The 15,272-nt window shown below is 39.8% G+C and overlaps 1 protein-coding gene across 1 annotated transcript in view; it reads right to left on the reverse strand.

Annotated features, from left to right (window-relative positions):
- Positions 1-15,272, reverse strand: part of bcl11ba (BCL11 transcription factor B a) — a 41,930-nt gene that overhangs the window by 16,830 nt on the left and 9,828 nt on the right. The gene's annotated exons all lie outside the window — the stretch shown is intronic.

Consider the following 15,272-nt stretch of genomic DNA (forward strand, 5'->3'; position numbering starts at 1 on the left):
AGCTCTGCTAGCTCTGCTAAAACATTCTGCCAATGGCCAGTTGCACTGCATTCCCTGACCAATCACAGCTGGACACAGGGAGAAAATATCTCTGGTCCTGGGATGGATGTGAATAGCTATATGGACGGACATAGAATATAGTGCTGCAGTGTGCCCAAAACATCTTGATGACTTAATAATGTGCTACAGGGCCTGGGGAGATAAACAATTCAGAAGCCCTCTGGTGATTAAGCAGCCTTAGACAGGGAGAGGCAAAACACAGCACCTGCCAACCTGCAGTTTCTTCCCAGGTCCCCTTTTTATCTGCAAGCCTTCAAGTGTTGCCAAAAGGGGCATTTAAGGGATCTTGTGGCTGGCTGGGAATGTCATAAAATGGGCCAAAAATGTAGCAAGGTGTGATGCACATGTGCAAATATGTGTGTAGACGCTCTTGGTGTATAATCTAATTATCCAATTTCAGTGACATTACTCACAGAGTGAGCAGGCGATCAAAAGCTCTTACTTTAAAGCACTTCCTCCACCTTCTTGAGTGAATAAAGTGAAGAATAAGAGAAAGCAATTGTATGTTTTGAATTATTATACCAGTTACTGGTCCTCGCCCAGCATTGTTTACTCACCAATTTTAGCCAAACTAACAAAGAAAAGATTGTTCTCACCGAAAAAGCCCCTTAAGCTACACTCCAAACACCTATATAACAAATTAGATATAGTTTTAATGCAATATTTGCTTTCCTGGGAAACATGACTGGTGCTGCTTTCTCAAGAGAAAAACTACACATAACATTGATTTATTTGCCAATGAAAAAAAGAGAGACGGCTGCAGCCGGGCACCTCTCCTACAGCCCTCTTTTTCTTATCTGTGATGTTGCCCACAGAAATCGATGGAACAACTGTAGCTAGCAAGCTTTGTTTATCTTTTCCTTTAAGTGAATAATTCAGGGGTGTCAGCAGGGGTGAGGCAGCGCTTTGATACAAATGAAAGGGTTTGTTGTTCAGGGGGAAAAACTAACCCCATCCTTGTTCCCTACAAAAAAGTCTGGAGGAGATCAGAGATACTGAACGCAGTTTAAAAAAGTGGTTCTGGGAGAAAGGGATCGAGACACTGCAGATGTGGCAAAATGCACTTACACCAGGAATGTCCCTCACAATGGATAAATACATGAATACGAGCAGTAAAGATGTCAACATCTGCTAAATGTTGGAGTAAAAGAAAAACGGTCAAGCTGCAGCAGTGGAACAGATGTAGGAAAATGTCTTGTAGTGGAAAAGGGTTTAAGCAGAGATCTCAAACTCGCAGCACATGCGGCCCTTCAATCTATATCAAGCCTTTATTAGTTATTACTGTATTTTTTATGAATACATTCATTTTGCATCATACACTGAACAAAAATTTAAATGCAACACTGTTTGTTCAGTGTCAATGCAGCGCTTTTTGAAACTCATGATGGAATATTGTGATATAATTCTAAACTCATATCACGCACCCCTACTGAACAGTTGCTTTTTCCCAAAAATGGCAGCTTTGTTCGGACAGCACAGAAACCACAAAATCATGCTCGTTATAATTTGTATTACGATGAACATGTAAGATTTTTTGCCTTAGTTGTACTTTGGCCTTAGCTGGATTAAACTGTGAGTGTGAGTCTTTCAGCCTCAGGCTCTGACAGTAAATCTAGGAACAACTTTTCCAGACTCCCACATTAGTTCATCCAATCAGAAGCCAGAACTCCACCAAGAGGCAGTCCTCTCTGCTCATGAGGGTACGATGTTTGTTGGTAAAATAAATGCTATGACATATCAACAATTCTGTTTCCTTTTTTAGATTTCTTTGCAGCATAGGCAGTCGTTGTCAGTGCCGGAGTAGTAATCATTCCACTGCAGGGAACTTCATGCAGAGTTAGTGTAGTAGAAAAACGAATAGGAACACCAGCTCTCTCTCCATGAACTTCCCTTTAACTGATTAAAGTCTCCTGTGTCACAACAAATTTACTTTTGAGGTTCTAAACAGTGTCCAGAGGAACTATTTATTATTTTAATCAATTATTGGTTTATTGATTAGAATTAATGATGAAAGAGGCCAAATATCTAGACTACCTTTAATGGTTTTACACTCATTTCCACAGCATACCTGAAAGTAGTTGCTAGATGAAATGGATTTTATTATTATCAATAATAATAATGATGATGATAAAAAATTATTATTATTATTATTAGTTGTCGTAGTAGTAGCAGCAGTTATAGTAACAGTGGTAGTAGTAGTAGTAGTAGTAGCAGTGTTACCAGTAATAATCATATATCACTCCATCTACTGTCTCTATGACACTCACAGTACGTGTTTAAATCCTTTTTGCCACAACGCATGTAGACTGGGCAGTGTTGTGTGAACCTGGGGAGACTGACACCTTCCTAAACACTGGGATCACCATGTATTTGAAAGGCTGTGCCACCCTCGGCTGCATGCACACACATAAATACACGCTCCCCCCACGTGCACGGACGACAAAGCAGCAGTCTTTTCCAGCAAAGTTCCTAAACCTCAGTGTCCCACCTTTGCCACGGACACACAAACACCCTTAGTCCCTTGTAATTGAGGATTAAATCCTTTCCTAACACCACCACCAACACACACACACATATCCCCTCACTCTTCACCAAACATGGATTGCGCCGACAACTGGGCCCCTAATCCTTCCCAGTTTAACCAAGTGAGAAATTAGCTTTTGTTAAGTGCCGATTTGGCCGCTGCTAAACGCCAATAGTCCATTGTAGAGTAGAGGGGCAGTCATGAGCGCCCACCCCCCACCAAACACAGCAAAATACTGTGGTAATCCCTTCCTGTCCGTGCGGCCGTGATGGAGCCGCTGCTGCTGCCTGGTATTGTGCACAGACAACACTGCCAAGTTATTTTTCACTGAGAGTGATGCCACTCTGTTGTCCAAAAGGTTTTTAAGCATCAACAGGCCAGTTTGGATAGGACGGCTTGCTCTGTGCATTAGGGCTGTCACTTTTTTTAATTTTAATCTGAAATATGGATATCTGGATGTACGTACTACGTAGTGTTCTCCATCCACCCACACTATGCATCACAACAGACATTTTCCAAGTTGACTTAAAACACATCAGCGGCTCGTGTTTACCGCGTCCGACACCGAGGCTCTGGTTTCCGGGTTTCTGAAGCTCACGCAGATAAACGAGAAGCTCCACAGACTCCAAAAGCTACACTCACTCTAAAGGTTCCAAAAAGTTTCAAAAATACAAGCAGACACAGGGAGGTTGAGAGAGAGAAAGAGCTTGTCACCATTCATGACAGAAGGTTCATTTTAATATTGTTTGAAGTTGTTCGCCTGTACCTATTATTATGCTTTTATTGTTGAGAAGCCATAATAAATGTCATATTCAAAATTGTAATTGCTCACTTTGTTTGAATACTTTTACTTTTACTTCCAATACTTAAGTACATTTTATATCAGAAAATTACTTTTGATACTTAAGTACAGTACATGTCAGGTACTTTAAGACTTTTACAAGTAATATTGTAAAAGGTGACTTTAACGTCTACTAATGTCCTTTTCTGATAAGATACTTTTACTCAAACATCGCTTTCAAGTACTTTATACAAGACTGCCTGTGGTTTCTTATATTTCTCTGTTTTCTATATAATACTGTGAAGCTGTAGGCCTGTTTTTGTTTACATCTTTTGTTATTTGCACAATTCTGCCTATAAGTGTAGGCTATTCCTATAGATTTTCTTTTATAATACTTTACATGTTTCAAACAGGCAACACTATTGTTTATAGCTGTTGTTATATGCACAGCTCAGCTTTGTTGAGCAAAAAAACTAAACTAAACCTAAATAAATGGTTGATGGTGGTTAGCTAAAAAATACACACTTTACCCGTTTTATTCAAAATATCAATATAATATCGCATATCGCCATTCGAACAAAAAATATCGAGATATGAGTTTTGGTCTAAATCTCCCAGCCCTAGTTCTACACCACAGATGGCAAAGTTAGCAAATCTTTTGTGCTCGGAATGTCTACTCTTTTTCTACTCTTTCCAGATGTTCCTTACTCAAAAACACTACCTGACCAACCTTAACATGGGATTCCAAGATGGCTGCCACTATACAAACACTGCTACTCACTGTTACTGTTAATAGCACCTCTGTCATATTCAGTAAATCAGTCTGTCAACCTTTAACCATAGGCATGTTGCTACACTGTGTGTGCAGAATATTACGTAGAGCGTAATATACTGGTATTGCTAACAATGGCTAGCTAAAGATATGTTTGTATCCATGTTTTTTTTTTTCTAACTGGAACGCAATAAACTTGGGGGTGACATCACTGCCAGTTCTGACGTCCAATGTAACATAAAGGCCTTTTCACACCATGTTTTGAATTATTCGCACATTTGAAGGATGTGTCCAATCAACGCAGCATTTCATTTCACTGTTCGAAATTGCAGCTGTTGTTTTTATGCATCGTGGTTCATTTTCCCGAGCTTCCTTTTCTGACAAATTCACAGCTAACCAATCAGAACGAGTATTGTTGATGACGTAATGTGATTTTTTTACCCCTCATCCTCATAAAGTATTTGTTTCATTGCATCACATTTGATGTACATGGGAAGGTACGTCATAAATTGCATCCGAAATTGTCTGCACATTCGTCCCGTATATTTCTCAATGCGTTTAGTGTGCAAAGACCTGAAGAGTAATGAAAAATAGTGTGTGTGTGACTGTTTTGCAGACTATACCATCTCTGACTTTACAAAATCAAATCTTGGACACAGAGTTGTAGCGGAAGCCACCGATGTCAGGCTGAGAGACGCAGATTCAGCTCCTCAAAGCCGGTGAGATGGAGCAGACTGCACTAGCAGGAGACTTGTCTTTGAGTCTCAGTGGGGGGGATATCTGCCGCAGAAAATCCTCCGTCTTGGTCTCGGGCCGAGCAAAACTCCAGGATTCATTCAGAGAATTTTGCGACAGCAGCGTTTTTCAAAACAGTGTTGGAAAGCATGATATATTTTCAGGCAATAAAAAGGCAAGAAGAAGAGCAAAGAGAGAAAAAGAGAGAGTTGGCAATGCCCTACGCGCACATTTTTTATGGCCAATCCCAGGCCAGACTGTCAAGTTTATTTGCCTGCTCTGGTATGAAGATACCGCAGTTCGACTAAGCATGGAGTTACACACACAGTTTGATGTTTTTATGTGGAAAATGATCACTTTTATTCATACAGGACACAGCGTGTGTCCAACTTCACCTTATGCATGAATACAGATGTGGTTTTTTTGAAGATTCACTTTTTTTGTCTGTATCATTTGTTGCTGTTGTGTTTCTGCTTCATATTCCCCTGGACACTGGATACAGTATATACTGTTTCATCTACTGAAGTGGTACTTCTTTTCTGAAGACCTTCCAAACACAAACACTCAATTTATCGAGAAAATAATTTTTTTAGTCAATTGCAGCTCTATTTCAAACTGAAATGGCAATTTATCACAATTAGCAAACCAAAGGCTGCAATTTAGAGTAATTTACAGTATACTGTATAGCTCAAACTTTTAAATGTTACTGTCTATAAAAGATCCTCTTCTCAAGGTCACTTCTCCTTGCCAACAGGACAGGGTTTTCATGGAAAAATGACAACTATTTTTTAACACACACGTACACACACACCCACATAGTGAAGCTTACACACAGCAGTGTACAATGGAATTCAAGGAGTGCAGACTTTCCTGGAGGGCTCTGAATATCTGAAATATCATGAGCGGTGAGTCCGCATGAATGCAGAGGGAAGTATAGTGTTTACATCCAGCCATTGTCACCTCTTCAAAGCTGCCCGGTCAGCCTCACTTAGCCTTTCTCCTCTTTCCATTCACTTTCACACACACGACCTGCCTAACTACAGCCTCCTGTTCAGGCACACAATGGCAACAAACAAACTGCGCCTAGTGCTTTATCGCCTGATCCCATCGCTCCAGAGTCACAAAAGCCAGCTAAGACAAACGCTCCCATCCACACAGGGATTACACACCAGGAAACCTATATTTTATTCACAGATCACGTTTCCCCTCATATAAATCATTACAGCTCTGATGACACCTGATGGAAATGATGTGGATGTTCTCATGATCTACTAGACTGACTTCATTTGAAAATTGTGACTGAGCTGCAGGTAAAACTAAAATTTCTTATTTCAAATAACTAAAAATAATTTCAATAGAGCACCATGAGACTTAAAGATGCATTAAAACATTACTGGTCTGTAGGATTAAGGTGCAAAATTAGCACAGTGAGTTTTTATGGCCTTGGCACAAAAGACATGTTAATAATATATCCTCATTGTAGCTTTCACATCAACAATGGAAATGTAATTTATTTTTCTTTTATTTAAGTAAAATGAGCACCAGATCATCATTGCTTAATTTTGACTCTATTTTTATTTTTGTTTCTACATTTTTATTTGTCTAAAATCATGGCTGCCAGCTGAGACAACTGTTGCCTTGTTTGATAAGTTTGTGTCACTTTCTCTCTGGAGTCTGGTGTGGGATATTAAGAGGTTTACAAAGTGACATAAACTTCAGTTTCCAGGTGGAACAGGCTGTCAAACTGTGACATTAAGCAGTCAACATATTCTGGAGCGATGGTAAAAATCTATTATGTTATTTTAAAACTTGTGTTTCATGATTTCCAATAACCAAAAATCCTTCGGAGGTTAAGACACTACAGCAATTACTTATCTTAAAATGATGAGTGTTCATTTGTACAGAATTAACTCAGGGAAGTGGCACTTCAAGAATAAATATACAGTATGCGCTGCACCGATTCTGTGCGCCTCAGCAATCGCAGGACACAATGTTTTCCACTTTTACAGTGTGTAGTTACACATGGACAGAGAGGGTGAAATAACTGACAGGTGATCAGTGAGACGAGCAGAGCGGAGCGGAGCAGGAACCTCTCCAGAAAGAAAAACAAATAGAGCAGAAGAACGTCAGCTTCACCACTCTTAAACCTTTCTCTTCAGCTACCTGTGATTCATGTCAATCCTGTTGGAAATGCCTCTGCGTTGGCTGGTGCCCCGGACTCTCCATGCTGCTAATAGCTTCTGGCTTTAATTCTGTTGCTACATAGCAGTGAATCAGAGACCACCAACAAAAAAAACCCAATGTTGTCTCTCCTTTTTTTTAACCACACACTCTCCGTTTCACTCCATTGTTTTACTCATCTACTGTGAGAAAAGCATACATGACACATACGGTGTCATTCAAAGCACCAACACTGAAACCAAAGGACTAAGAAATGTATGAATAAATGGCTGCAGTGGGGAGGCAGCATGAAGAAACTCTCTCTAACCGGGTTTAGCAGGTCTGTTAAACCTGATCAGTCCTGCGGGGAATTCAAATGAGCTTGTCCTTGAGGGAAAAAAGCTTTAAGTAAATGGAAAGCTTCTAAAATCAGCATTCAAACACTTGGAAGCAATTTTCATAAAAGAAAAGATTTTGCAAAGCTACTAAAAGCTAAAAATGGCAAAGTAGATGTACCTCTACTACAATATATAAAAACATAAATCACACTATGTGGTTGAGTTTTCACCAGTGTGCTGCCTGAATAAACGTCAAAAAAATGCACTCACTACAACACACACATTCACACACAATGTGGTATCTGAGAGAAGGGAAAAGAGTACAGGGTAATAATATTGTGATTAGAGCCAAAATTAGAAGCAAATATTCATCTCTAAAATGCTGTGAATCACGGTTGCAGTTTGAGAATCGCACAGCACAGTCTGTGCTCTTTGAAATGAAGAACTGAGAGTAAACAATAGCTTCACAGATGGCTGCCAGCCAGCCCCAGTGTGTGTGTGTGTGTGTGTGTGTGTGTCAGTGTGAGTGTGCGAGAGTGAGAGAGAGAGAGAGAGAGAGAGAGAGAGGAGGGGCTTCTAATAAGAAGCATCTCCTGTGAAAAAGAGACACTGTCTGAAAAACCCAAAACTCCCACCTTCATCCACTTGTCTCTCTCTCTCTCACACACATAGTCTGGTTTCCATAACTCCAGAGGACATTGACTTACAGTCATTTCCCTAACCTTGTCCTAACCATACGACATGTCTTCAGCTTAAAATGGGAGGGACTAAGTCCTCATAAGGTAGACAAGTCCCTAAAATGTGACTGCGTAAACAGATTTAGACCTGAAACTCTCTCTCATACACACATGTTTGTGCAGCAATTCTTAACTCTGTGTTGACTTCTATTCATTAACACAACCTTAAAAATGCCTTTATCCCAAACTTTTACAACCAGTTAATGTCTAACCCTAACCTTAACCACAATTCAAATCTTAGTTCTAAACTTAACAGGAATGAGGTTCTGCCTCTTTAGGACCAGGTTTTGTTCTCCAAATCTGTACGCACAAGAACACAAATACAAGAACACACGCACACTCTTCCACAATCTCTGCATCCCTGATGCCAGGACATCAATTTTCACAAGTTGCTGAAAATTACCATGCATGAATGCAAAAAAGGCTGATCAGGAGTAATTAACATGGCTTCATATGCAAATTTTATTAATGCAGAACTACAAAGTCATTATGCAAATGAGAGTTTTTAACCAAGCCTCTTGACAAATACTCCCAGCATCAGCCATCCAGCAGCCAGGATGGATGACACGTCTGCTCGCTCAGTGCAGACTGGAGCGATGCCGCTGCCTCTGCGTGTTTGAGTCTAGTTAGTGCTGGTTAGCGCTGGTCGCTAGCTCTGTGTTTGAGAGAGAGAGAGAGTGTGTGTGTGTGTGTGTGTGTGTGTGTGTGTTTACTAGGGTGCGTGTGTGTGTGTAAACTATGTGATAAGAGAGATGGCTAATGGCTACACAGCAGAGTAATGAACCTGAGATTCAGGGTGTGCGGGGATGGGGGAGAGGGGAGGGTGAGATGATATGAATATGCATGATGTTCACTGGCTTTGATGATTAAAAAAATTTAATATTTAAATGAGTGCATGCACAGTGATTAACGTGGCGGAGAGAGGCGACGAGGTGAAAATCGCGAAAAGAGATTTTGAAAATGCTAAGAAGCACATGAGATGCTGCTTTGCCCTTTTATGCTCTATTGATGGTAAATACTCTGTGTGTGTGTGTGTTTGTGTGTGTTCTTGTATTTGTTACCTTTTTAGGATATTTTCTGTCATAAACACTGACCTTGTCAGGAACAGTAGTCCTCATGGAGACCGAAAGTCTGTGCAAATGAGTCTGTACAAATGAATGGATGGTCAATGCAGAGTCCTGAGAGGAATAGCTGCGCTAATACACGCGTGTGCGTGTGTGTGCGTGCATGTGTGTGTGTGTGTGTGTTTGGTCCAGCCGTCATGTCTCACTTGTTGTTGCTCTTGGTGTCTGGTTTGTATCCAGGATGTTGGATTTACACACAGGAAAGGTAGAGCGTTATTTCAAAAAAGTGCATGACACACACACACACACACACACACTAGCCCAGCTATTCCTCTTTCAATCATTTCGTCAGCCGAAACAAAGCCTTATCCATAACCTTAACCATACACCCCATCAAACCCCCACAATTCAAATCTTATCCCTAAATGTAACAAGAGTCTCAAAAATGTGCTTCTGCCGCATTAGGACCAGGTTTTAATTTGCATGAGAACTGCTGGTCTTGACTACTTTACTAAAGAGTCAACAAATACAAGAACACACACACTGAACTACCTGGTGTTCTTCTTCCTCAATGTCACCTCATCTATAGGTTGGAAGGTTGTTCGACCCGTTCAGCTTCACTCTTTATTTATATACTCTTTACTTAAAAGGGAGTAAAGAAGTGTGAATATACTATATATTAGTTTTCCCACGGTTCAGTATATTAAAAATTATTAAATGCAGGGGGGGGAGAAGAAATGTGCAAACTTTTTTTCTTTCAAACTGAAAGAAAAAAAATCGGAGAACTTTTAAATACAGTGAGGAAAAATGTTGCTACCAACACTTTAACTGTACCTCCTCTTTGTGTGCGTGTGTGTCTACATTCTCTCAGACCTTTTAAATGCTTCAGGGCTATACTATCTAAACTTAACCACCCTCACACACACACACATATGCACACACACGCACACACGCACACAACCAAACCTAGCCAAAAGTACACACAGAGGGCAAGCGATGTAGAGAGAGGGGAGAGTGAGAGAGCAGCGATACAAACCAGAGTAATTACCACTTCAAAAAAGGCCGACGCTCCATCCAAGAGGCCTCGCAGCTTTATTAAAACAACACACACACAGAAAAAAAAGAGCAGCGGGCGCCTTAATGGCTTTAAAGTACAGGCTGTTATATCAAACACACACACACACACACACACACATACTGACACTGTGCTGAAGCTGTGTGCATTCAGTCTCTAAATAAGCATACGGTAAATATTTTAAGGACACACACAACTGTGCTCAGTGTGTGTGTGTGAGTCATTTTCAAGTAAACTTTAACTGTGTGTGTTTTTGTGATGCCACACTTTGCATATTGTGAATAGTTCATTATTACGATTGTGTGTGTGTGTGTTCTTGTATTTGTCACCTCTTCAGGACATTTTCAAGGTTAGGATTAAGGCTTTGTTTAGGCTGTCCAAATGAATGGAAGTCAATGCAGAGTCCTAAGAAGAAAAGCTGCACAAACCTGTGTGTGTGTGTGTGTGTGTGTGCGCGCGTGTGCGTGCGTGCGTGCAGTTTAAACAAATGTTTTTATTGTGTGTGTTTTCTTATGCCAAAATTCATAATTTGCAGTTAATTGTTCATAGTGTGTGTGTGTGTGTGTGTGTGTATGTGTTTGTATGTGTGAGTCGTGTCACAGCACAGCAGTGTTAGTGCACAGTGTTTGTGGCTGTGCTGTCATGGAGCATCACCCTGTGGTGGTCATCATTAATGTCCAGCAGGTTGAGTGTTACTCAACTTAGGCTCATAGCAATTATGAGCTGATGTATATTATTATTATTATAATAGATATTATATAGAAGTAATTAACATCATTTCAGCAAACAAAGCAATGAATGAGCTGATGAATATACATTTTTAATTCATAGTTTGGTAACAAAGCACCCTCATTGAGTATTTATCATTACATAAAGTGAAAATGTTATATTTTTTGATCACTTTTTCAGTGCATGCAAATTATATAAACCAGCTCCCTGATCTCAACTGTTTCATTCATTTCTTGGAGAACTTCAACTTAAGAGTGAAACGTCATTTTCTCTATGAAGCTCCCCCTTGTGTCTACCTCTTTTTCCTCACTGTTGTAAAACTCACCACTGACGCTCCCCACTCCCTTCCACTCTCCTGGTCATGTGCATTTGTTTTCAAGGGAGCCCGCGAACACAAGCCGTTTTGCATTCTTCTTTGTTTTTCAGTTCTCACGATTCGGAAAAAAGCCCATCCGATGTTTACTAATGAGCCCCTCGCTCGGCTCTGCCATGACGAATGTCTAAAATAACGTTCTCACTACCTTGATCTTACAGCCAGTACCTGTGTATGTGTGTGTGTGTTCAGGTATTACTAATGTTGTGGGGACCTAAACCTGTTTACACAGTCACATTATGGGGACTTGTCTTCCTTGTGGGGACAAAAAGCATGTCCCCATAACGTAAATTACTACATTTTAAGGTGAAGTCAATGCAATGTCCCCTCAAGTCATGAATGTCGAACGTGTGTGTGTGTGTGTGTGTTTGCTCAAACCGATGCAAACCATTTTAACAAAAACACATAGAAACACACCATCAGTGTGGAAGAGAAGAACTTGTTTACACCTCGTGTTACAAATGAAAATTTGAAAAGTACAATTAAAACATACATATTTCCAACTAAAGGTTCAGGTTTTTTCACGATGCCATTTTGACTTGAAATGTACTGATCAGACACATGTGTCATACATGTGTGTTTAGTCCATCAGCTCTCTGCTGCTTTATTTTATTTTAACATGTGAGAGTTGCTGCTCTCTACACTTCTTATATTTAGTAAGAAAAACATTTTCCTGAAAAGTCTAACAGGCCAAGTGAAAGCAGGATAAGTTTGAGCACCCTTAACTGTCCCTTACAAATTCTACTTAAATTGTAAATTGTAGCTGAGAAATGAACTAATTTCATAAACATAAACTCCAGTCCCCGTAACGTAAATTATTACATTTTAAGGAATGAATGTTGTATGGTTAGGGTGAGGTTAGGGTTAGGTCAGACTTCTGGGTGTTTTTTATTTTTTATTTAATGGGATAAATTTCTTAAAATCATAAAAAACTAAATGAATTTAAATGGGATAAAATGAATATAAATCTAAATCTAAATACCAAGGTCATGTAGGACCTCGGGCCTCAGCAGTTAGGACTAAAACCCAGTCCGATCAATCCAGTACAGTCATTTTAGACCTTGAAGTTGTTAAAAATACATTTGTGTTGATGCATTTATCTCCTACAGTAATTTCAGGATATTTCCAAGCATGATTCTCCAACTGTGTAAGAAATAAATCAACAGCCCACCACAAAACTCAGCTAAAATGCTGTTGCTTACATATTTACTGTCTGTGTATAGTGTAGCATGCAATATATATATATATATATATGTACATATATATGTACCGGGCTCATCCCAAACCAGGATGGTTATGGTATTGGAATATGAAACAAATACAAAAAACAAACCAATAAATCAGTTCATTTCTCAGCTACAGTTTAAATAGGGTTAGCCCAGTAGCAGTTGTGGTTAAGATAGAGTAAGTCTCCAGGAAATGAATGTAAGTCAGTGTTCATCTGATGTCATGGAAACTCGTCTGTTTGTGTGTGTGTGTGTGTGTGTGTTACATTTAACACAAGGAAGTGATGAAAAAGTTTGAAAATAAGAGAGATGTTTATTCGACCTGCTGGGAGCCAATTATGAAGCATTGTCATCAGCCGTGTTCTGCGCTGACATTCAAACTCCTTAATCACTTTTACCGCAGCAGCCCCCCCCTCCCCATGTTCTCTCTCGCTACCTTTCCTCTTACTAATGCCTTTCTCCTCCCCCCTTTACTAGGCAATGAAAGGTGTAAAAAAAACTACGGGAGAACAATCTCAGCCTGAGTTACAAAGGGGGAGAAAATTCCACCTGCCATATCAATCCCCCCAGTGATTATGAGCAGTGCTGAGCGTGTTCCCACCAAATTAAACTCTGGATCCATTAATAAACCCCTCTGTCCTCGCTGAGTGTTAATAAGGTGCTAGTTGGACATATTTCATGTGGAAACTGTGAAATACCGAGGGTAATTTTTGAAACATAAAAACATTATTGCGGCAATATAGTTTACAGTTGCCGCTGCAGTGCACGTCCAATTGAGCCGCTAATATGCTTTTGTTTTTAATGTGAAAATTATTGCACGTTCTGTTATGAAGAAATATCGAGCAATTGCAAATTCGGGAGGCTTTTTCCAACACTGCATATGTGGATTTGATTCCACGGGAGGATTACATTGAAATATACTGCAAGCATTTAAACACAGGAGGAAAAATATGCCTGTGCACATAAATACGAATAATACCAACCTAAAACTGTGGCCAACGCCAGTAAGAGAGTTGGAGTTCCTTATGTGTTTGTCAAGCTCAAGGCCCACGGGCCACATTCGGCCAAGAAGATATTATATCTTTCCTGCTCCTCCACACACACATTAATACCACGCATCAAGTTACATTGCCTGTAAGTATTTATGTTCTTTTGAGTATAGAACTTTGAAGCAGTAGTTGATATTTAGTCCTAGGCTATTCAATTAATTTTATTTTATGAAAAAGTATCCATTTGATATGACGTCTTTAATTTCATCTCTGATATACTTTACAGTATCAGGTTGATTTGCTCTGGATTTGATGGTATTTGACGTCATCTGGCCCTCGACATGGACACAATTTTCCATGTCAGGAGTTACGTGGTGATGCTCTCAGAGGTTCTATATGAACACAGTGATGAAGTGCAGGCGCTATCACAGTGTTTTACAGGCAGAGCAGCAGAGTGAGGAGCATTAACCTGTAAGAACATTTCCACTTCATGACTCTGAGCCAATAACCTTCTCCTCTGAGTTTAGTCTGTGTTTGTGTCCAAATGTCAGGCAGGTTTGACTCAAATAGTGAGCCAACCAGGTGAGAAGAAACTGGTTTCCTGAGTTACATGACTCAACAAGCATTGTATGTATAGTAACGTGTTTGCTCTTGTATTTATATATTTGTATCATGCTCTTAAGAAACTGCTGGTGTCTTTTATTACAGTATGCATGATACAATGCACATCTATGTATTGTCTTTATAAAACACCAAATATTGGTTTGGAATTTTAATTTAATTTAATTTAATTTAATTTAATTTAATTTAATTTAATTTAATTTAATTTAATTTAATTTAAGGACCCACTTTTTAAAGACAAGACCCAAATCACAATATAAATCCCAAATAATCTTGTCTCTATATTCATCTTTGGTCATGAATATCTTTCTGGGTGTGAATTAACAGATGCTGCTGCTGCTGCTGCTGCTGCTGCTGCTGCTGCTGCTGCTGCTGCTGCTTTGTTTTTCCTCACACCCTGACCTGTAGGACAGGGACAGTGTGAGAGCTGTGGCTCAGTGAATATTCCACTCTTCCCCCTCTGACTTCCTCTGAATGTGACGACTGGTTTGAGAGATAACTGCTGCCGCTGCTCGTCCTCCTGCAGCTGCTCTCCTGCTAAAATGCTAAAAACTGAACAGCGGAGAAAAATAGCGTCTTATTAATCCCCCCTTCTCTCTGTTTTCCTTGCCCTCCTCCTTCTTCTCCTCTCACAGTGTTTTTTTCCTCCTTTGCTTATTTGAATTTTAATGAGCTTTTCACCTTTTAAGCAGACAGCTTAGGCTGGATTTCTCCATGAAAGTCAGGGTGAGTCTTTCTGTCATGTTTTGCACAATTTGTTTCAACTAGCCGAGTCCTTGAGGGGGTTTAGGGCTTTGAGTGGGTAATGTGCCAGTCTCTCCCTTCTCTCTGCTGTCCTTCCCTTCCAGTGGAATGAACATCTCCTTCTGTTTCTCTCTGTAACTGGAGAGGAGAGGCTGCATCTACACAAAATACCTGCACAAAATCTAAAAAAAAAAAAAAGGTTTCAAACTGCTGGTTCACCCTTCTTCTGTCTAGTTTTATATGCATTTTAAAATAAATATGATTATCAATGCAACAGCCATCACAGATGCCTTATCACCATATGACGATATCCAAAATCTAAGACCAGATCTTGTCTCATGTCA

The sequence above is a fragment of the Solea solea genome, chromosome 18 (genome assembly GCF_958295425.1).
Source record: "Solea solea chromosome 18, fSolSol10.1, whole genome shotgun sequence".
NCBI lineage: Eukaryota > Metazoa > Chordata > Actinopteri > Pleuronectiformes > Soleidae > Solea > Solea solea.